This window comes from Rosa rugosa, chromosome 2 (genome assembly GCF_958449725.1).
Source record: "Rosa rugosa chromosome 2, drRosRugo1.1, whole genome shotgun sequence".
In the NCBI taxonomy this organism is placed as follows: domain Eukaryota; kingdom Viridiplantae; phylum Streptophyta; class Magnoliopsida; order Rosales; family Rosaceae; genus Rosa; species Rosa rugosa.
The window spans coordinates 12,933,211-12,955,984 of NC_084821.1; the positions used below are offsets into that span (position 1 = coordinate 12,933,211).

The 22,774-nt window shown below is 41.3% G+C and overlaps 2 long non-coding RNA genes and 1 pseudogene across 4 annotated transcripts; all 3 read left to right on the top strand.

Annotated features, from left to right (window-relative positions):
* Nucleotides 1–1,722: 1,722 nt before the first annotated feature.
* Nucleotides 1,723–4,265, top strand: LOC133733032 (receptor-like protein 2; annotated as a pseudogene).
* Nucleotides 4,266–8,955: 4,690 nt separating this feature from the next.
* Nucleotides 8,956–13,371, top strand: LOC133733695 (uncharacterized). 3 transcript variants are annotated; one of them, XR_009857842.1, is made up of 7 exons: nt 8,956–9,522; nt 9,898–9,995; nt 10,141–10,206; nt 10,634–11,334; nt 12,138–12,359; nt 12,682–12,783; nt 12,887–13,371. It is a non-coding gene; the product is annotated as an uncharacterized LOC133733695 (long non-coding RNA). The 3 variants fall into 3 exon arrangements; XR_009857843.1 differs by having other exon boundaries at nt 12,141–12,359; XR_009857844.1 differs by having other exon boundaries at nt 11,146–11,334.
* Nucleotides 13,372–13,556: 185 nt separating this feature from the next.
* LOC133728293 (uncharacterized) lies at nt 13,557–14,683 on the top strand. The gene is made up of 3 exons (XR_009855775.1): nt 13,557–13,946; nt 14,085–14,277; nt 14,352–14,683. It is a non-coding gene; the product is annotated as an uncharacterized LOC133728293 (long non-coding RNA).
* The last annotated feature ends 8,091 nt before the right edge of the window (nt 14,684–22,774 follow it).

A 22,774-nucleotide genomic window follows, 5' to 3' on the forward strand; every position in this document is an offset into this window, starting at 1 on the left:
TATCTTTTGGAAATGGAGCTGATAACGTTCCTCCTGACTTGAACCCACACATACGAGCATGGACCTCAACAATTAGATCATAGAAAAAGGATTAGAGCAACCGTTGCAAGACATAGGTCAAGTGCCAAGATTAAAATTGCCTCCCAAAATTAAAATTTTCGCTTGGCTTCTTCTTCAGGACAAACTATCCACTACGAATCGACTTGCACGTTACACTAATATTCCAGATATTTGCCCTTTTCGTACTCTACATTCGGAATCCAATGATCATGTTTTTCTCCATTGTCCCTAATCGTCTGAACTTTGAAAATCATTATCCTGTTTTATACCTAACATTCCTTCTATCTCATATGCTATCATTCCTTGGCTTCTTTCTAACTGGAATTCTTCTCATCATTGACTCATTGAAAAAGTCATCACTGTTTGCTGGAAACTATGGGATCAACTACATAAGTTTGTTTTCCAACAAAAAATTCCTACAATTCATGATGCAATGACTCGTATTAAAACTTTTCTTACTGACTTTTGGGCAACTAATAAAATCTCACTACGGGCTTTTAGGAGAAAACGAAGAACTATGATTGGATGGCGACCTCCTTTACCCAATTACTACAAATTAAATTTTGATGGATTAGTTAAAAGTGATGGTACAACTTTCGCTAGCTGCCTAGCTTCGTCATTAGAGATCAAAATGGAATTGCCATTTGAACAGGTTCGATTCCTATTGGCTTTGCTCCAGTCCTTTAAGCAGAGGCTGTTAGATTGAATACTGGATTACTCTGGGCAAGTCGACTCCAAATACCAAATCTTCAAGTTGAAGGTGACTCCTTACCTTACTCCTAATTAAGATGGTCAATCATATTCATAGAGTGCCTTGCAGAATCTTTCACTCTTTTGGAAGATATTAGATAGTCATCTTTCCGCTTATTTTGTCAATCCTTCCTTTACATTGACTCAACAGTAGCAGGCAATTTTTTGGAAAGAGCCCCAACGTAAAACTCAATGAATCAGACTTGTTCCATACGCATCCCCGTCATGGAAACCCAAAGAAATAGCTTCTTGGCTTGAATCCCCGACACATTGGAAACAGGTCAAAACTCAGCTTTCCATTAATGTTCTTGTTCACTTGTTGCAGTACACCAACTGATCAAAGTGAACATAATATGGGTTCAACTGATCAAGGCACAATTCGTTTTTTTTCTTAAAAAAAATTTCTTTTCTTTATTTTCTATTTTTTTTCAATTTTAAGGCTATGTACACTCTAAGAGCAAGTTCACCCGTTATGTCACTAGGTCACCCACTATTCACTGCTTTATAGTGTTAATTTCCACCCTATGGATCACGGGCACAGTTTTCATGGTGACCTGGGTCACCAGGTCACTTTGCAGGTCACGATGGTGACCTAGAAAGTGACTCCGGGTGACCCAGGGCACGAAATACACTGTGCCGGTGACCCAGAGGGTGAATTTAACTCTAAAAAGTAGTGAATAGTGGGTGACCTGGTGACCCAACAGGTGAACTTGCTCTAAGTTAACAGTGATCAGTAGATAATTATATAAGCAAAGGAAGACAAGCTGACATATGCAATTTTACAAAATATAGGAAAAGAAAGGTCTCGGCCACAAAACTTAACTATAGATTCCATGACAAAATATGGGCCAAAATTTCTTCCATAATTTATCTATATGAAAATGATGCCTCTATCTTTCTTAGCCGTTCAGACTGGCTTATGGACTTGCTGATCCTTCTGGGAACCTATGCATGTGGTCATCAATTAAATTGGCAATGCAGATCGACCTCATTTTAGTTCAATATAAATACATGAGTGAAATCTGATCTAAACAACGAATGAACAGACTTGCTACTGCAGCTTTATCACCAAATGGCTAATGCATTCCTTTTCTTCTTGCTCTTGATATTCTCTTCCAATATCACATTTGAAAACATTCATGCTTGCAACCAAAGCGAACGCAGCTCTCTGCTGTCCTTCGCTCTCACTTTGTCTTCTCCTCAGTTGAATTGGACTTCCGTTGATTGTTGCAATTGGGAGGGCATCACATGTAATCAGGGTGGTTGGATCACCCATTTGCAGTTACCTTCCAAAGGACTTAAACTCAAAGAAGGTACTTTTCTATCATCATCACTCGGAAATCTCACACATCTCACCCACTTGAATCTCTCCCACAATTCACTTTATGGTTCTCTAGATCAAACTGAATTCTTCTTGGCCATGAATGATCTCGAAATCCTAGATTTGAGCTATAACCTTCTCTTTGGAGTGTTACCATCTTCTCTACTATCCAGTCATATTCGGATGGTGGATCTTCCAGCAATAGGTTACATGGTGCAGTTTCATCTTCTTTTTTCCAACAAGCTTGGAATTTGACTAGATTCAATGTCAGTAACAACACCTTTTCCGGTCCTATCCCATCCTCCATTTGTCATCCTTCTTCTTCCTCGTTACGACACCTTGATTTTTCCTTCAATAAGTTCAATGGTAGTATATCTTCTGGATTGGGGAAGTGTTCCAAACTGCAGGTCTTCCGTGCTGGTTACAATTACCTGTCAGGATCGCTTCCAGAAGATATCTTTAATTCTACCACACTTGAAGAGATTTCACTACTTCGGAATTCATTGTATGGAGCAGTGAGTGATAGAATTTCCAACCTCACCAACCTTACAACGCTTGACCTCTCCTATAACCAATTGAGTGGTGTGCTGATCCCTCTCCATCTTGGGAAGCTCTCCAAGTTGAAACACATTCTCCTTGATTTCAACCATCTGGAAGGTTCATTCCCCCTATCTCTGATGAATTGCACAAACCTTGTTGAACTACGTATGGGAGCCAACAACTTGGGAGGTGATATCTCCATGCTCAATTTTTCCAAACTTAGCCAACTTAGTAAACTCGACTTGCGACAAAATAACTTCTTTGGTATCTTGCCGAGAAGCCTCTACTCGTGCAAGTTCTTGAAAGCAATTCGAGTGGCCTACAATAACCTAGAGGTTCAAATGGAGCCTGAAATTCATTCATTGAAATCCTTATCCTTCCTCTCACTTGGTATGAACAAAAGTTTGACAAATATCAAAGAGGCAATGAGGATACTGATGGGTTGCAAACGCCTTGTAGTCCTATCATTAGCATTCAGTTTTTTAGGTTAGGAAATGCCGAACAGTATTGAAATGGCGGATTTTAATGGATTTCAAAATCTTCTAATTTTAGATTTGAGTTCATGTAACCTTAGTGGTATAATTCCTTCATGGCTATCGAAGCTGAAGAAGTTACACTACTTGAATCTGGATCACAACAGAATCACTGGCTCAATTCCAAGTTGGCTGGGGACTCTTCCAAGCCTGTATTTTTTAAACATGCAATTCAACCAACTTTCTGGAGAATTTCCAAAGGAATTGTGCACACTACCTATGTTAGTATCTAGACAAACTGCAACTCAAGTAGGTCGTATTCATCTTGAACTGCCTGTCTACTACCGTCCTAGTTCTGACGCAGCATATTTACAATACAATTATATGTTTTTTGCCTCATTTATATACCTAAGTCACAATTGCCTCAGTGGGAATATACCTATTGAGATTGGCCAATTGCAGCTTCTCCGACTGCTGGATCTTAGTGCTAACAACTTCTCCGGCAACATTCCAGACCAGATATCTAACCTAAAGTACATGGAGATACTGGATCTCTCCATGAACCATTTTTCTGGAAAAATCCCGGCATCATTCACAGGTCTTAATTTCTTATCAAGGTTCAACGTCTCGTACAATAATCTCCGAGGACCAATACCATCAAGCACTCAGCTCCAAAGTTTCAATGCTTCTGCATTTGAGGGGAATTTGAAACTTTGTGGTGCCCCACTTCCAAATAAGTGTCAGACAACAACTGGTGCTGATGCACCTGATATGAGCACCCAAGATGCAGACACTAAGGAGCATCAAATTCCATGGTTTTATGTTTCTGTTGCACTTGGGTTCATTACAGGATTTTGGGGAGTCTGTGGTCCCTTGGTGCTTATGAGAAAGTGGAGGTATGCATATTACCATTTCCTAGACAATGTACAAGACAGGGTCCATGTGATGATAGCAAAGTGTATGGCAAGGATGAGGAGAAAGTTTGTTTAGAAGTTAGATAGTAGACATAGTACTCTACCACTCTTATTGTAATAATCATAATAAAACATTCCCACAAATTTTCATTGACAAGCATGAAATTTTCACATATATTTACTTATAATTCATACGGTGTAGATCAGTGCCTGTAGTTAATTGGCACACAGAGAAAATAACAATACATTATTTCTTTTTGTGGCAACTAACAAGAAATTCATATGCACATACATTTGCTTCTGTACGCCACTTGTGTGGAGAGAACTAGAGAGCAACAAGCATAAAATTCTTGCAACAGGGGAAATTCTACAGTACTTGCATGTATGTGATACACTCATTTACAAATTTGACAACAATTTTGTTGTCATTGTGGTAAATAGAGTTATTTTTTGGGTAATTTTAGTTCAATTAGAGGTAATTACTCCACCAAGACGTAGAACTCGATGAGAAGGCTAAGTTTCATATCTCATGCATTGCCAAAAGGTAAAAGTAATCATACTCGCCGGTAAACATGGAGAAACCGTCAGCGCTACCGGACTTCGATTCTCATCCCTCACCCAGATATTGGACAAACTGTTGAGATAAAAAAAATATATGTAATAATAATAATAACTTAATAATGAAAATATGAGGCCAAAAAGGTGCAAAATTTCATGATGCCGTGCTACACTTTGCTGGTAGTTTTCTTTATTGTACAAGATTGTTGTAGGAGAATTGTAATTGTGTTTATTATTGATAATATGAGCTCTTTATATAGGGAGTTACAAGGTACACAATAGGTAATAGAATCCGAATACAATTGAATACCTAGAACACTTTCCTATATATTACAACTCTAAACCCTAGTTTGTAGAGGCATACATTATGTCGACATCCTTCAACACTCCCCCTTGTGCCGCTCAAACTAGGCGATGACGCTTTGATTGTTGCGTCATTAAAAACCTTGCCAGGTAACAAAAACCCTGTGGGACAAAAATAACTCTGGTTGAAGGACAAAAAGAGCACAACACGTCCTTCACTCTTCGAGATCTAACATGTAGACATCATACCTCCCCCTGATGTCCATATCTCCCCCTGATTGCTACAATCATGGGAGTTCGGATAACTTCCTTAATCTGATGCTCTTCACATGTTTCTCGAAGGTGGATTTTGGTAACGACTTAGTAAATAAATCCGCTACATTATCCTCAGATCAGATTTGGTTCACTTCAATATTTAGAAGTGTCTGTTGTTGCTGATTGTAAAAGAACTTAGGCTATATATGCTTGGTGTTGTCGCCCTTGATGAAACCTAATTTCATTTGTTCAATAGAAGCTGCATTATCCTCATAAATGCATGTAGGTTCATCTGTGGTAGACTTCAAACCACAAGTTCCTCGAATATGTCTAACTATAAACCTTAGCCATATGCATTCTCGCACAGCTTCATGTTGAGCAATAATCTCTGCATGATTTGAGGAAGTACCAACAAGGGTCTGTTTTGTAGACCTCCAAGATATCGCAGTGCTTCCCATGGTAAAGACATAACCCGTTTGGGAGCGACATTTGTGAGGGTCAGAGAGATACCCTGTATCAGCAAAACCCATCAAGACATCGTTGTCATTTTGATGGAGGGGAGGAGGAGCACGGAAGGTGGCGTTTTGCCTTGTGGAGTCTGATCCCACACTTCCGTTATTTCTTTTCTCTCTGTAGGGATAAAACAAGCCCATATCAATTGTACCTCTCAAGTATCGAAAGATTGTCTTTACACCAATCCAATGGCGGCGTGTTGGCGCAGAACTGTGTCAAGCTAACAAGTTCACTGCAAATGAGATATCCGGTCTTGTGCATTGAGCTAAGTACAATAATGCGCCTATTGCACTTAGATAAGGCACTTCAGCCTCTAATAAGTCTTCGTCCTCATCCCTTGGATGAAATGGATATTTTCCGGGCTCAAGACTACGGCCGATCATGGGAGTACTCACAGACTTTGCTTTATCTTCGTCAAAGCGCCTAAGTAATTTTTGAGTATATGCTGACTGATGGATCATAATCCCATCACTACGGTGCTCGAGCTCTAGTCCGAGACAAAACCGTGTTTTCCCAAGATCTTTCATCTCAAATTCGGATTTCAAGTATTTAGCAGTTTCCTTTAACTCATCTAGAGTTCCAATTAGGTTCATGTCATCGACATACACTGCTACAATTGCAAATCTGGAACTTGTCCTTTTTATAAACACGCATGGACATATTTCATTGTTGACATATCCTTCCCAATCAAGTAGTCACTTAGACGGTTATACCACATCCGTCCGGATTGTTTTAATCCATAGAGTGAGCGTCTCAATCTTATTGAAAACGCGCTCCATGGTTTAGAGCCACTTGACTTGGGTAAGTGAAGTCGATCTGGAACCTTCATATATATCTCTGAATCTAGATCCCCATAGAGATATGCTGTAACCACATCCATAAGCTGCATGTCAAGTTTTTCGGAAACTACCAAACTGACAAGGTAGCGGAACGTTATAACGTCCATTACGGGAGAATATGTCTCCTCGTAGTCGATTCCAGGGCGTTGTGAGAAACCTTGCGCCACAAGGCGGGTTTTGTATCTAACAACCTCATTTTTCTCATTACGCTTTCTAACAAAGACCCGTTTATGGCCAACAGGCTTTATATTTGGGAGTGTCAGCGTTATAGGCCCAAATACCTGTCTCTTTGTTAGTGAATCCAATTCAACCTGGATCGCATCTTTCCATTTAGGCCAATCTGCTCTTCGTTGACATTCTTCAACGGAGCGAGGTTCGATATCATCGTGATCTATAATTCCTTGAGCGCTAGAATATGCAAATACATCATCAAGGATAATAGAATCTCAATTCAACGTCTCATGTACACTAGTGTAATTCATGGAGATCTCCATATTCCCTGGAATTGGTTCTACCATTGGAGCGTCCCCCAATGATGTCTCTTGGACATAACCATAATCCGGAATATCTTCATGAGACGGGTTATTTGTGTCGATGATTAATGGATCTCTTTGTGCCAAACTCACTTTCTTTCTTGGGCGAGAATCCATCGAACCTTTGGGCCTCCCACGTTTCCTTGCTGGGAGCTCGGCTTGGGCCACATTGCCATCACCATTAGTGGTGGCGGCGCCATGCCCAATACCTCTAGGGGTGACGCCATGTCCATGATTTTTAGGGACATCAATCCTTGCAGGCACGTTTGCAGCAGGTATATGTGATCTTGTCACTTTAGCGATATCAGAAAACGCGTCAGGCATAGAGTCTGCTACGTTCTGAAGATCGAGAATTCTCCGCACTTCAATTTCGGACTGTGCGGTTGGGGATCAAGATGAGACAAAGTGGGGACAGACCACGACAATTCCTGTCGTTTCTGTTGACCATTATTGTTCTTATCTCCCCCTAACGACGGGAAGACTGTCTCATCAAAGTGACAATCCGCAAATCTAGCGGTAAATAGATCGCCTGTCAAGGGTTCTAAGTAGCGGATAATAGTTGGAGAGTCATATCCAACATAAATGCCTAATCGTCTTTGAGGATCCATTTTGGTGCGTTGTGGCGGCGCAATTGGCACATAAACTACACACTCAAATATGCGTAAGTGTGAGACGTCAGGCTCATATCCAATAACCAACTGGGACGCAGAAAAGGGTTGTGTGGCAGTAGGCCTCAAACGAATAAGCACAGCTGCATGCAATATTGCATAGCCCGAAGCAGAAACAGGGAGATTGGTGCGCATAACCAATGCTCTAGCAACCATTTGAAGTCTTTTAATGGCAGCTTCTCCTAGACCATTTTGGGTGTGAACGTGAGGAACAGGGTGTTCAACCTCAATCCCAATGGACATGCAATAGTCATCAAAATTTTTTGATGTAAACTCTCCAGCATTGTCAAAACGAATTGACTTAATGGGATGATCAGGGTGGTGAGCCCGTAACTTAATGATTTGTGCTAGGAGTTTAGCAAATGCAGCATTTCGTGTGGACAAAAGCATGACATGTGACCAGCGTGTCGATGCATCAACCAACACCATAAAATATCTAAATGGTCCGCAAGTTGGTTGGATAGGTCCACAAATATCACCTTGGATTCGTTGTAAGAATGGTATATTTTCTTTGGTGTCCTTTGCATAGGATGGTTTAGATCCTAACTTTGCTAATGAGTAGGCTTTGCAAAATGAATGATGGACTTTGGAAGCAACCAAGGAAGAATTTGGTTGTATCACGAAGCCACAATTGACTTTAGAAGTAAAAGAAGGAACCAAGGAGGCATTAGTGGTGTCAATGCCACTGTTAGGCCGCAGGGGGTAGGCGGCTTTGGCTCTACCTTGGACCAAATTTTGGTTTTGACTTCTTTTCGTTTTGAAAAATGGATGTCCGTGTGAAGTCTTTAGTGTACGGATCATCATATCACGACCTGGGTGTCCCAGACGATCGTGCCAAAGCCTATATGTGTCAAAATCCCATAAGTCATCTCTCATGAAATGGTTAGATTCAACGACTCGAATAGTGGTTGCATACAACCCACTAGAGCGACACATAAGTTTCTTTAATACTTGTTTATGTCCGTAGTCATTAGAGGTGATGCAAAGGAACTCTTGTCCATGCTCACAATGTGTTTCCACATGAAAACGATTGGCTCTTATATCTTTAAAACTCAATAGGGTTCTTCCAGTCCTAGGAGCATATAGAGCTTCGGTGACATTAATACTTGTGCCATTTGGCAACATAAATTGAGCTGGTCCTCGACCATGAATCAATTGTGATGGTCCAGCCATCGTAGTCACAGAAGATCGACTAGGCGTCATCCATACACTACTAGAATAATGTTAATAGACATCATGTCATTTACATCAGTTAAGATTTCACCCGATGTAAATTATTTTTCTAACATCAGTTCTTGAAAAACCGATTTCTATTAATACAATTAACATCGTTTTTTATTTTCAACCGATGTCTACATTTTTTTTCAAAATTTTGAAAAAACGCGGAAATAACTAAGTATAAAATTTTGGAAGCGCGGAACCAAAATTTCATTCCCCCCAAGGCTTAGTCAGTTTTCCCACAACTATGTTTTCCTACCCTTCGTCAATTTTCATTCTCAAAACCTAACCACCGCGACAGCCGTCCAGCAACCAACATCCTCTTCCTCCTTCTCCGCCTTCGACCGTCCCCCTCCTTCTTCTCTTCCTTGTCCGTCTCTGACCGTTCTCCAGTTTGAAGCCGAAGCCCTCCCAATCAGCAAGGACGAAATCCGAAGACACAGACCATCCTTATCACCCCCAAAACACATATTGCAGTCGCCGTCTCTTCTTTCTCTCTCCATGGGCCTCTCCATCTCAGCCCCTCTCTTCGACCATCGAGGCGTCGACGGCCCTCGCTCTCCTCGTCAGTAACTCGGTAAGACGAACTGACAGTCAAATACGGGTTTTACTTTCTGGGTTTTCAATCGATCTATCTCTCATGAACATCTCCATGATTTTCTGGGTTTTCTGGGTTTTACTTCCTCAAGCAATAAAGCAGAAATTCTAGGTTACTTTCTGTGTTCAATTTCTGATTCTTCAAGCTTAAAGCTCTTTTCTGAAACTATTGGTCAGTTACTCTTGTATTGTATGATTAAATTGATTGTGCTGTCAAATTGTATTAGCTTGTATTGTATGGATAGCCTAACATATTTGAAATCCTATACCATACTTGCTGTCTGCATTGCTGCATAATCGATGTGCATATGATGTTGGCTTACTTGATGTTGTGATTTTTAATTTGGTTCTGTAGCTTTTGAGCCCTACAAGGTCAGCAAAGTGGATCTTCTTGCCCAAAGTTGCTCTTTATGGCTCTTAATTTGGGGGTGCTCGACACTTGGTGTCTGGAAGGTGAATTATTCTTCAGCTTTCTTAATTGCTTTATCCCTAATGATATCTATGAAGGAATCTAGTTTGTTAAATATTCATTGTTCCTGGCAGCCTAATGATATCTATAAAGGAATCTAGTTTGTTAAATATTCATTGTTCCTGGCAGCTTAACACATTGGGGTTCCTTCCTACACATGCATCCGATTGGGTTTCATCCTTACCCCCTGCTCAGGTACTATTTATGCTTCCCTAGACAATTAAATTTCATCTGGAATGTGGTCTTTGTTCCATTCCTGAGGGATGTGAACTACATATTAGGTGTCTGGCGGTCTGGCCTCTAACTCTCTCTTTGTGGGAGGGTGATGAGATTATTACTTTAGATTATTGGGTTGAAGTTTCAGATATATAATGTCTATGTGGATGAGGTATGGTGCGATATATGGTTAATTACCTGTAGTGCACGTACTGTATTAGATGGTTGTCATTTAGTTGTAATTTTCTTGATGCATGTTATATGGTTAATTACTTGCAGTGCACGTACTGTATTAGATGGTTGTTATTTAGTTGTAATTTTCTTGATGCAGGTTATCTGGTTAATTACTTGCAGTGCACGTACTGTATTAGATGGTTGTTATTTAGTCATAATTTTCTTGATGCAGGTTAAGAGCAAGCTTAAAGGTCACTCTAAAAGGATAACTGGCCTAGCATTCTCTCATGTATTAAATGTGCTAGTTTCATCAGCAGCAGATGCTCAGGCACACCTAATCAGATCTTGTTCTTATGTAGTTTTACTACTATGATAGTAGTCCAAAATCTAATCAGACGCCCAGATATCTTTCCTGCAAAAAATCTCATATGTATAACCGAGGAAAGATAATATATTTAACAGGCATACAAATTACCAAAACTCGCAGATTATTGGGAAATCTAAGGTCTATATACAGTTGTTATAGGACAAATGTGCTTTAGTTTCCTATTCTACATGCATTTGTTTACCTAAGGTCTATATACACTTGTTCACAGCATTTCCAGTGCCTCCATATTGAAAATTTAATTGAGTAGATTGTGAAATCTGTAATTACCATGATAAAATTATTATTTCTCAGTTATCAGGTATGTTTGTGAGGCAAAACTAACATGCAGTTTGATTATGATTCCTCCTCTTCTTCAGGTTTGTGTGTGGAATTCTGATGGATGGGAAAAACAGAAAAGCAGATTCTTGCAGCTTCCAGCTGGGAGAACACCATCTTCAGTGTCAGATACTCACGTTCAGTTTCATCAGGATCAGGCACATTTCTTGGTTGTGCATGAGACTCAGCTGGCCATATTTGAAACAACAAAACTAGAGAGTGTAAAGCAGGTACGTGTATTTATTTTTAGGTGCATATATTTGAAGATTTATCGGCTCGTTTCCATTTTTTATCCATTAACTAAATCCTATTCTCTGTTTTTTAGTGGCTCCCATGTGAGTCTGCTGCAGGTAGAACAAAGTTTTCTTTTTGTGTTTATTCGCAGCAGCAGCTAGCTGAGTCAGTTTTTTTTAAAAAAAAATTCTATAAATTAATTTCAACTCTCTAGTTTTACGGCTCTCGTTCTACATCAATTTCATGCTCTCTGTTTTAGAAATCTTGTTACAAAGCTAAAGAGTAGATCTTTTAGATATGACTTGCATATAATTTACAATTTGGAGGGTTTTGTGTGATTGCTGCTAAATGGGTATGATTTAAATGTATATATGCAATGGAATTCATTCGAGTTTCTTGATGAGATGGAGATTGAAAAATGCACAATCTGAATATACATGAATTGTTAAACTTTATGTTTTTGAATAAGATAGTTGGGTACGTTGGGTATCCTAATTCTTAAGAAGTCAGCTTTTTTACCATGTCTTGAGGAGTGAAGTTGAGTAGGAGTCTTGTTTTGAGTTAATCAACCTGGAATTCTCATATTCTTGTTAAGAATAAATTTCTGTTGAGTTAATCAACATGGTTCCCCTCAAGCAATATATAAGAAGAAGACCCCCCACTGAGATCAAAGATGAAAATTTCTTGCTTTCATGTTAATTTTGGTGCTTTCTTGTTTGTATATGTGGGTTTTGACGTGGGTATCTGTTTATTTTGAAAACCCTGAAATTGCCCATCCTAATATATATGTCTACACCAGCAGGATTTAATACATCAAGGGCAGAAGGGTAACTAAGGTAATAGAAATCCTAGAATGACAGCAACACAGTACAGGTTTTGCCACATTCAGCCAAAACCAAGATTGTAGTTATAACTTTCCCGCTCTCACCAAAACCGCTTATTCCTAAGCAAAAGACAGCCTTTTCTTTGCCACGAGTCGCAATAAGGTTTTGCTATGTCACTTCCACTCATATACAATCAGGTACATATGTTCTTCTAATTTATCACTTTTGCTCGATTTTCATTGAACGATTGATTGTTTTTCTCCTGGGCTCAGTTCGTTGAGACAATGATTCTTGTTAAATAATAAGGGAAATGGATAGAAAGGCTAGCGCAAGCATTGAAAGTCTCAAATTTCTTTAGTTGTGATCAGCAGATCATTATCATATTTCATCTGTTCCTCAATTTTGCATATGTCAGTATACATTATTTTTCCTTATTTGTGTTTGAAGACTACACTGATTCATCTGCATGTCTACTCATCACCTTATTAATTGCTGATCTCTTCTTAATTTTGCCTCTAGATTTTTTTCTTCTTTTGGTCAAAGCTGTAGATTTTTGAGAATTGTTGATGAGTACTTGGTGGTTCTTCTTCTTCCAAGGCTTTTCTGAACCCAAGTGTTGAGGTAATTTTCTCAACTTCAATTTCATTTTGTTATCTGGATTTGGTTGTATTCAATTTGATTAAGGATTTGTATTCTTATGGATTTTATGGCAATGTTGGCTTAGAAAAACAAGAAGGGGCAAGAGACCTAGAAAGGGAGGCAACCGATTCTGGAAGAGTATTGGGCTGCGCACCAAGCCCCACAGGGATGCCTCTTGGGAAAATCTAATTAGCAGTCTTGATGGGAAAATCTGCAGTTCACTTTTTCAACTACAAACTGAAAGAAGCTTCTTGGGAAAGAGGAAGAATTGAGAAAGCCTCCGAAGGGGTATGAATTCGTTGGGTTATTGCCATGGAGAAAATTTGTAAAACAGAGGAGTATAGAACAATGGCTGGTATGATGAGTTTGTATATGTATAAGCACTACTACAAAAATTGAATCAGACGACACCTCTCAGACGACGCATCATAGTTTTCTGTCGTCTGATTGATTATTATTTTTTTGTACGTCGCTTTTATAAAACCTGTCGTCTGATATGGTATAATGAACTAGTTCAGAAGACGTTTAAGGATAAAACTGTTGTATGACCCTAAAATAATTGAGCGGCAATTTTCCCACCATGTCTGTGGTGCCAAACCCCACTTCAAACCCAAAATTTTCCCCCAACATGTAGTAATCATACAATGAGAAACAATAAAAATGTGGTCTGATTAATATGTGTGGCAGAAAGCGAGGAGATTTCCCACCATCATTTTTCTCCAACTCCCCAACGAGGGAAGTCAAATAGATAGGAGACAAATTTCAAACCCTAAACCAAAACCATCACTCCTCACTCTCGACAGCTGCCCACTCTCTCTCGACACAAAGGTGACAAAGCCAAAACCAAAACCCTTACTCGATCTCTTCTTCGACAAATCTCTCTCTCTCTCTCTCTCTCTCTCTCTCTCTCTCTTTGACAAACCCTATCTCTTCTTCCACAAACCCCAACGAAAGCTCTCTCTCTCTCCGACAAACCCCGACCAAAACCTAATGGTTATTGGATCTGGGAAATAGCGAAGGCGTTCATCGAGACCACTTTGAGCTCGCTGTTGACCTCTACACCCAGGCCATCGCCGTCGACCCCAACAACTCCGAGTTTTACTCCAATCGCGCTCAGGCCAACATCAAATCCAACAATCTCACCGGTAACAACCCCCTCTCTCTTGCAATTTCTGACGCCGGTTCTTCGTCGTCTTCTTGTTTCGTTTCTGAGACCTAAAAATTGAAGGACTTAAATTGCGTTTTTTTGTGTGAACTGATTGGTTTGGGGTTTTCTTGTTCAGAGGCTGTAGAAAACCTAATGGGTAGACCTCTAGTGTTCTTCAGATCTTTCGGCAGTGGCGTGTTGCTTTCGGCGGATTCGAAATTCAGCTATGGGTAACCAAGATTTGAATTCGAACATTGGAGCTGTGGATTTGGGATTGAAGGCAAAAATGTCAATATTGGGGCTAAGAAGATAACTAAGAAGGTTTCTGGGTAAGTTTTGATCCAAAGTTTTAGTCTTTTGATTCTGGGTAACTAAGTTTTGATTCAAATGCCAAAATTGTCAGGTACCGGACATATGATGATCCAAAGCTAAAAGCCAAAATTGAGCAGGCTAATGTAGAAGTTCAGAAGAAGAATCAGGCTCGATCTCGAGTCCTTGAAGCATTAAATGCAAAGAGGATGAGTTGAAGTTCTTTGTTTTGAACATAACCTACTCTTATCTTTTTGTTTTTACCTGGATTGTTTTTCTGCCACTGTGTTCTTGTTTTTGTTCTTTGATATTGGTTCGTTGTTCTGTCTTCATTCAGGTATGGAATCTTTGTATTATTACTGATGTTTGTTATTAGCATTGGTTTAAATTAATTACAGATCATGGGTGCTATCAATGTTTTGTTATTCACACAACAGTTATAAAAAAAAAAAAAGACTTCTGAATCACAATCACACAACGGGTTTTTAAGTTGCCCGTTGTCTGAGTGACGTTCACACGACAGTTAATGATGTCGACAAGCTATCAACAGCCTGTCGACATGGATGCCGAGTTCTTCAGACGACAGTTCTCTAAATCATGTTTCATCAGACGGTAGCGAGATATACGACAATTAGCTCCGCATCAGACGACAGTTTTTAGCCGTCGTCTGATTCAATTTTTGTACTAGTGAAGGCTCTCATTTGTACATTATATATTGGAGTTACTTTTCTGATTTGAAGTAGTTGACTGTAATAGAAGCTTACTTTCTGGCAAAACTTTTGAAACTACCCCAAGCTCTAATTTTGGATAGAAATTAATACAATTCCCTAATATTTAAAGTACATTTGAATTTCATGTTATTTGTGGATTAGCTTTCTAGTACCAAATAAAAACCAATGTCTAGCATTACTATGGACATCGATATATAAACAAAAACGATGTCTAGTATAAATATGGACATCGAGATACAAACAAAAACCGATGTCTAGCATTACTATGGACATCAATATATAAAGAAAAACCGATGTCTAGGATAAATATGGACATTGAGATATAAACAAAAACCTATGTGTAGGATAAATATGGACATCGAGATACAAACACAAACCGATGTCTAGCATTACTATGGACATCGATATATAAACAAAACCGATGTCTAGATTACTATGGACATCAATATATAAACAAAAACCGATGTCTAGGCTAAATATGGACATCGAGATATAAACAAAAACCGATGTCTACAATAACTATGGACATCGATAAATAAACAAAACCAATGTCTATCATAAATATGCACATCAGTTCAAACTATACTACAAAATATAGATTGAATGTCTAGTGAAATATTATGTACCAAACACACGAAAAGCTTATGAACCACAAGCAAAAATTTATGAGAACCGATGTGTAAAATATTATCAGACATCGTTTCTAAATCAGGAACGACGTTAAAATGGATAATTGTGTTGTTAGACCTATATTTAATTAAGCATCTAATGCCAAAATATGAAGGTTTGACAATAGCTAAACACACCAAAATGGTGATCACATTAACATTTTTACATCGATTCTGAACCTTAAACCGATGTGTCATTGCACATTAGACATCAGTTGTGAACTGATGTCTTAGTTTTGGCGATCTTTAATATCGCCCACTAAGACATCGGATTTTTTTTTTTTTAACATCAGTTGTGAACTGATGTCTATGAACTTTATCCTAGTAGTGATAGAAATAGTTGCCTATGTCGCAATATAGTATGTGTGGTGCCACTATCAACAAGGCATTCCAACTCTCTAGGAAACATACTGAAAAATAATAAAGTTCAAAATTAAAAAAACATATCCATGACATTGAATAATAATACGATACTTTATTAATAAATATAGCCAATGATAATTACATCAAAGGTTCCAAAAAGTCTAATCCAAAATAAAGAAAATCAAACTGAGACGCATTGTAGTTACTCTATCCGTTTGGTAACTCCAATCAAATATGACCAGGAAAGTATAGAGAGATGTTGGTGGAGCGAGGCTCACTTAAGTACCAATTATCTCAATGACTTTCCTATACATCATATTTTATTGGGTGCGCCACATAAGAAAGAGTTGATACAATTGTCATTTATTGACTAAGGCTTATTCGCCATTACAAAAATTCTTAGAAAATAAAAGGACTATTCTAATCAAAGTCTGCAGCATCCTTGTGCACTTCATCTTCAGCTTTGAAGTCCTCTATGGTGAGGTTGACATCTCCACCATCTTCTTCTCCTTCTTCTGCAAGGTACACTTCTTGTTCCCTCAGGTCCTTGTATGCCCTGTATCTTGCAGCTAGTTGCTCGCTTGCCTTGCATTGCTTGAACCAATGCTCACTTGACCCACATCGATGACACATGTCATTGTGGTTACCTCCCCTCAATTGAGGTGCACGTTGTGGTCGTTCCCTAGGAGGGTTGGCGCCACCACCACGACCCATGGCGCCACCACCACGGGCTATGGCTCTACCACCACAGCTAGAGTTGCCACGACCTCCTCTCCCACGTGTGGCATTGCCACCACGTGTATCCGCTCCAAACTTGCGGTTTCCTTCCTGATTAGGGCGGTTATATGGACCCATACGTCCCTCATATCCCTTATTCCTAGAGTTATGCTCCTTGCGCCCTCCTTTGGGTGCATTATAATTCGCCTCATGAACGCTCTTAGTTCCAATGGGCCTTGAATTATAATTCTTCACGAGTATGTTATCATGTTTCTCAGCTACAGATATGATATTGATAAGCTGATGAAACCTCGTGATCCGTCCAGCATTGACTTCAGTACGATATTGCTTTGATATCACAATGGCTGAAACGGGGAAGGTGGAGAGAGTCTTCTCAATTAGCTCTTGCTCTGTGATAGGTTTTCCACAAAATCTCAACATGGATTGTATGCGAAGAGCTTCTGAATTATATTCAACAACAGACTTGAAGTCAGCAAAGCGCAGATTGTTCTATTGAACCTTCAAGTCAGGGAGGAGGGAATCTTGGACATTGCCAAAGCGCTCTTCTAGCGCTACCCATAGCTCTCTTGCATCCTTGATCGACATATACTCCAATCTGAGTGCTTTGTCCATATGACGTCGCATCAAGATGACTGCTTGAGCATGTTTTGCAGGTGATCATACGAACACAAGGTCCGGGTTAGGTGCCTAGATTATGGGCGATATTCCCTTTGAAGTGAGATGGTTCTCAACATCGGTTACCCAGCTATGTTGAGAACCACTGCAGTGGGTTGGGGTAGCAGGCTGCAGTAGGAGGCAGCGGCTAGGGTTAGAAAGATTGCGGTAGGAAACTATGGTGGTTTTAGGTGTTTTCAGCTAGGGTTAGAGGCTGCAGGAGTTTTAGGGTTTTTTCTTTTTCTTTTGGGCTAGGGTTAGAACTTGTGCTGATAACGTGTTGTAGGAGAATTGTAATTGTGTTTATTATTGATAATAGGAGCCCTTTATATAGAGAGTTACAAGGTACACAATAGGTAATAGAATCCGAATACAATTAAATACCTAGAACACTTTCCTATTACAACTCTAAACCCTAGTTTGTAGAGGCACACATTATGTCGACATCATTCAACAATATTCTAGCCAAATAATCAAAAAACAAGGGGAGAAAGAATAGGAGTAGCAGGAGAGAACGTCTCAATCAAAGATAAAGACAAATCATCTTCAAGAGCCTTTGAGAAATGAGACTACAGCTATTTCATTTCATGTGGGAGTCAACAACATTCACGTTAATCTCTTCATCAGTCCACTAAATAAAGCTAGCAATATTAACGTGGAGGACACACAGAAAAGGTGGAGAAGATAGCCGAGGCCCTGCTGCAAGCAAGAAAAATTCAACAACGTGCGTTCATCACAAAGGTTGAGACTCCCTCTCTTCCATGATCTTCACTTTCTCTGTGTTCACAAGTTTTTCAACGATGCCACACAAAACGAAAACATGCCGGAGCAGTGTCTCCGATGAACATGCCGGGCAGCGTCCCGAAGAACATGCCGGGCAGCGTCCCGATGAACCATGCCGGGCAGCGTCATGATGAATATACCGGGGCAGCTAGCGTCTCTGATGGTCTATAAACAGAACAGTCCCTCCCATTACCATTTCAAATTAAAAAGGACCTGCCTTTGAAACACCAACACGAACAATCTTCCTTCCTCCCTCCTTTCTTTTTCAAACCACCATACCATATAGCCTGTCCCAAATTCCATGCTTTCTTCCCAAAAGCACCAACTCAAATGACAGAAAAAAAAAATTTGTTTTAGACAGAGACTCACCGAAACTTTGGAATCTTGACTGCAGCTGCTGTCCTTGCCTTATACCTGCACAAAAGGGGTTATCAAAATTAAAATCTTTAATGTTGCAACACGAGGAGTTGACAAAGCACAAAGAAAAATATTTTCGGTGCAAAGAAACTAAAAGTAAGGGACAGGAGACTCACCTTTGAATCAAAATTCTGCAACTCCGGAATTTGTGACACCACAGCTCCTGTACTTGATTTGTACCTGCATAAAAAATAATAATAACAAGGTTTTGTCAAATTAACGAAAGCCTTGAAATTGCAGCAGTAGGTAATACAAAAATGAACCAAAAGTATTCTATTTGATCGTTTGGTGGTGGCTCTATATTAAACAAATGTGATCAAATGACAATTGTAGGAGTTACCAAAATACAAAGCAAAAAAGCAAATAAAAAGGGAGCAAGAATGATATTTTGGTGGCATTTGCAGAAGAGAGTTCCATCAAATTGCACAAGTACAACGAGATTGACAAAAGCAAAATGACAAGCATGCGTTCTTGGGTACGATGTGTCGAGGTGCAAACAAGTGTAAACAAAAGAAACAAAGTAGAAGCCATGCGGTGGAATAGCAAAACAAACTTCAAAGCTTGATTATGGTGAATTGGTACACTTGGTTGATAGAATGCGGTAACATCAAGACCGTCTGTCCTTTGATAAAAATCAAATTCAACTATTCAAAGGCTGCAGCAAGTTTGAATAGAGGACATGTTGGTCAAGAGCATAAAAGCCAGCGGACATGTGGCAAACCTCAGAATCATAGTAACCATTCTCTTGGCCTATGGTATGCGCCTCAACCCAGAAAAATGTTTCTTTGGCATCACCGCCAGCAAGTTTCTGGGTTATATCGTCAGCGAACGAGGCATCGAGGCTAACCCGGACAAGGTACAAGCCATCCTTGACATGAAGGACCCTGAGTGGAAGATACACGTCCAGAGCCTCCAGGGCAAGTTAACCGCCCTTTCTCGATTCATCTCCAGACTCACTGATAAGTGTGCCCCATTTTTCAAAGTCCTCAAAACGACTCACAAGAAAGTCATCAACTGGAACCCAGAGTGTCAGGCAGCGTTCCAGGGATTGAAAGAATACCTAGCAGCAGTCCCACTCCTTTCCATTCCTGTGCAAGGAGAAACACTGTACATATACCTAGCGGTATCAGTGTCAGCGGTAAGCTGCGCCATTGTCTGGCTTGCAGGCCAGGAGGAACTGCCAGTGTTCTACGCCGGCAGAGGCATGAACGGAACAGAAACAAGATACCCTCCCTTAGAGCAACTCACTCTCGCACTCATTGTTGCCGCCAGACGCCTCCGCCAGTACTTTCAGGCCCACACAATCCATGTATTAACCAAACAACCGCTGAGACAGGTAATGCAGAACCCTGAACACTTAGGGCGCCTCAACAAGTGGGCCATTGAGCTCAGCGAGTTCAACATTGATTACAAACCAAGAACCGCCATGAAGGGCCAGGCGGTGGCAGACTTCATTGCTGAACTCACCGAGTGTCAACTCGAACCCAGCAGGGAGACAGAACCCAAAACGGAAATGGTAACCGCTGAAGAGCCGGTTCCCTAGCAGTCAGACTGGAACCTGCATGTGGACGGCTCCGCTAGCGCCAAGGCCAGCGGCGCCGGAGTCATCTTAACAGGACCGCCGGGGGGGGGGGGGGGGGGGGGGGGCTGAACGCGGAATATGCATTGAAATTCAACTTCAAAGCTTCAAACAACGTAGCGGAATATGAAGCACTCATCGTCAGCCTACTCCTCGCCATCGACTCGGGGGCTAACAGCGTTAACATCTTCAGCGACTCTTAATTAGTCGTTAACCAGGTCAACGACAGCTTCCAAGCCAAGGACCAACAGTTAGCGGCATACTTGGGGTACGTCAAGACACTGCTCAAAAAATTCAAATTTCACACCACCACACAGATCCCCAGGGAAAAGAACGCCAAGGCTGATTCACTGGCGAGACTAGCAACCGCTCAGCCACATCAAAGTCCTGCGGACACAAGAGTGGAGTGTCTTGACAGGCCAAGCATTACAAAAACCCTGGCGGAGATCTTCAACATTGAGGTCAATCCCAGCTGGATGGACGAGATTATCGAGTACAAGCGCAACGGCAAATTGCCAGAGGACAAAGTCAAAGCGCGAAAAGCAACCCGTTACAACATCCCGAATGGCAAGCTTTACCGCCAGGGATTCACCCACCCCAACCTCCGTTGTTTAACCTCAGAAGAGGGAAAGGTCGTGTTGGCAAGGATACATGGCGGAGAATGCGGAAACCACTCGGGCGCCAGATCCTTGGCCAATCGCACAATGCGACAAGGCTACTTTTGGCCTACACTCGGTGACGACGCCCGGCGGATATCGAGATCTTGCCACAAATGCCAACAATATGCTGATCTCCCACATGCACCGGCGGAACCACTGTCAGTCATCATCGGTCCATGGGTTCACTCAACGTGGGGCCTGGACTTGATGGGAAAATTCCAAACCGCCAAAGGCTAGTTCAAGTACATCATTGTTGCTATCGACTACAACAGCAAGTGGATAGAGGCAGAGCCACTGACGGCAATAACTACCGCCAAGGTAATTCACTTCCTCTGGAAGAACATCTACTGCCGCTATGGTGTCCCACATGCAATCATTACAGACAACGGCACACAATTCAACAACAAGGAACTCATATCTTTCAACTCCAACCTTAGCACCAAAATGAGTTTTGCATTTGTCGCTCACCCCCAAACCAACGGCCAGGTCGAAGCAGCAAACAAGATAATCAAGAAGCTGCTAAAAAAGAAACTCGACAACGCCAAGGGTTTATGGGCGGAGAAACTTCCTGAAGTTCTATGGGCCATCAGGACGACCCCAACTTCCGCCACTGGCGAAACTCTTTTTTGTATGATGTTCGGAACTGAGGCTGTCCTACCTGTCGAGGTAACTCAACCTATCTCTAGGGTTGAAGGCTACTGCCCAGAGACCAACAGCGACGGCGTCAACCTTGACAAAGACCTGCTAGAGGAAAGACGACACAAGGCCCATTTGCACAATCTGCAAAACAAGCAGCGGATATCGAGTTTCTACAACACCAGGGTCAAGGCCCGGAACCTCCAATTGAGGGACTGGGTAATGAAGGAAGTAATTCCACCGTCAACAAAACTCCGCCCAACTTGGGAAGGTCCATACAAAATTGTGGAAGTCGTTAGCCCCGGCACTTTCTACTTAATGGACAAGGTTGGCGTCACAACGACCCACCCTTGGAATACCGAACACCTTCGGTATTACTACAAATAGTCATGCCGCTACCCAAGAGCATCTTGACTTAGCTAAATTTTTGTTCAATATTTAGCTAAGGGAAACTACCCAACGGGTACTACCCCGCTTTTGTAAACGCTGATCAGTCAGCTATCAATGAAACGAGGAATTATTCAAACCATTGTTACCAAGTCTAGCACTGAGAGCAACTGGCAACGCCAGCAATAGTCAGCGGACCACGTCCGCTACATTGTGCACTTGGACCAATCTTAATTCCTTTCATGTTTCATTGATTGACAAAAGAAAACTCAAGTCAAAACTCTAGCGGTATAGGCATATCATGACAAACACAACAAAATTTCGAAATATCACTTCATATACGTAGGGTTGGGACTCCCCACCCAAAAGTATTCATTACATCAAAAATTACGCCTCAGCGGCTACAAAAAAAAGGGGAGCTCAACATCAATTTCAAGGATTGGCATGACTGCCATCAGCGTCTTCACCTTCGGCATGCGGCGGCAGATGTAGGCGGCTTGTTTGGTCACACCCTCGAGCGGTGGGACTGGGAGTCTCTATTGTACCATCCTCCCGGGTATGGGCCGCCAAGAAACCAGCACGAGGCACCTCCGACTGGGTAGGAGGAGGAGTCCGCTGGGAGTCATCCACCGGACGTGCCCCGCTTTCTCCGCTACCCGAGCGGGCGCCTTCAGCTTGGATGGGGATCACACCCTTCGCCGGCGGGACATTCTGAGTTGGCGGCACGGTGGGCTGGGACGCCTTCACCCAGTCGATGGCGCCTTTCTGCTTCAACATTTCCACATTGGCGACGGCACCAGCCTTCGCGGCCTCGGTCAGCTCCTTCTTATAGTCCGCCGACTGCTTGAATGCCTCCACAACGGCTACCGCAACACGGCTCCCTTCAGCTCCCAAGCGGGCGA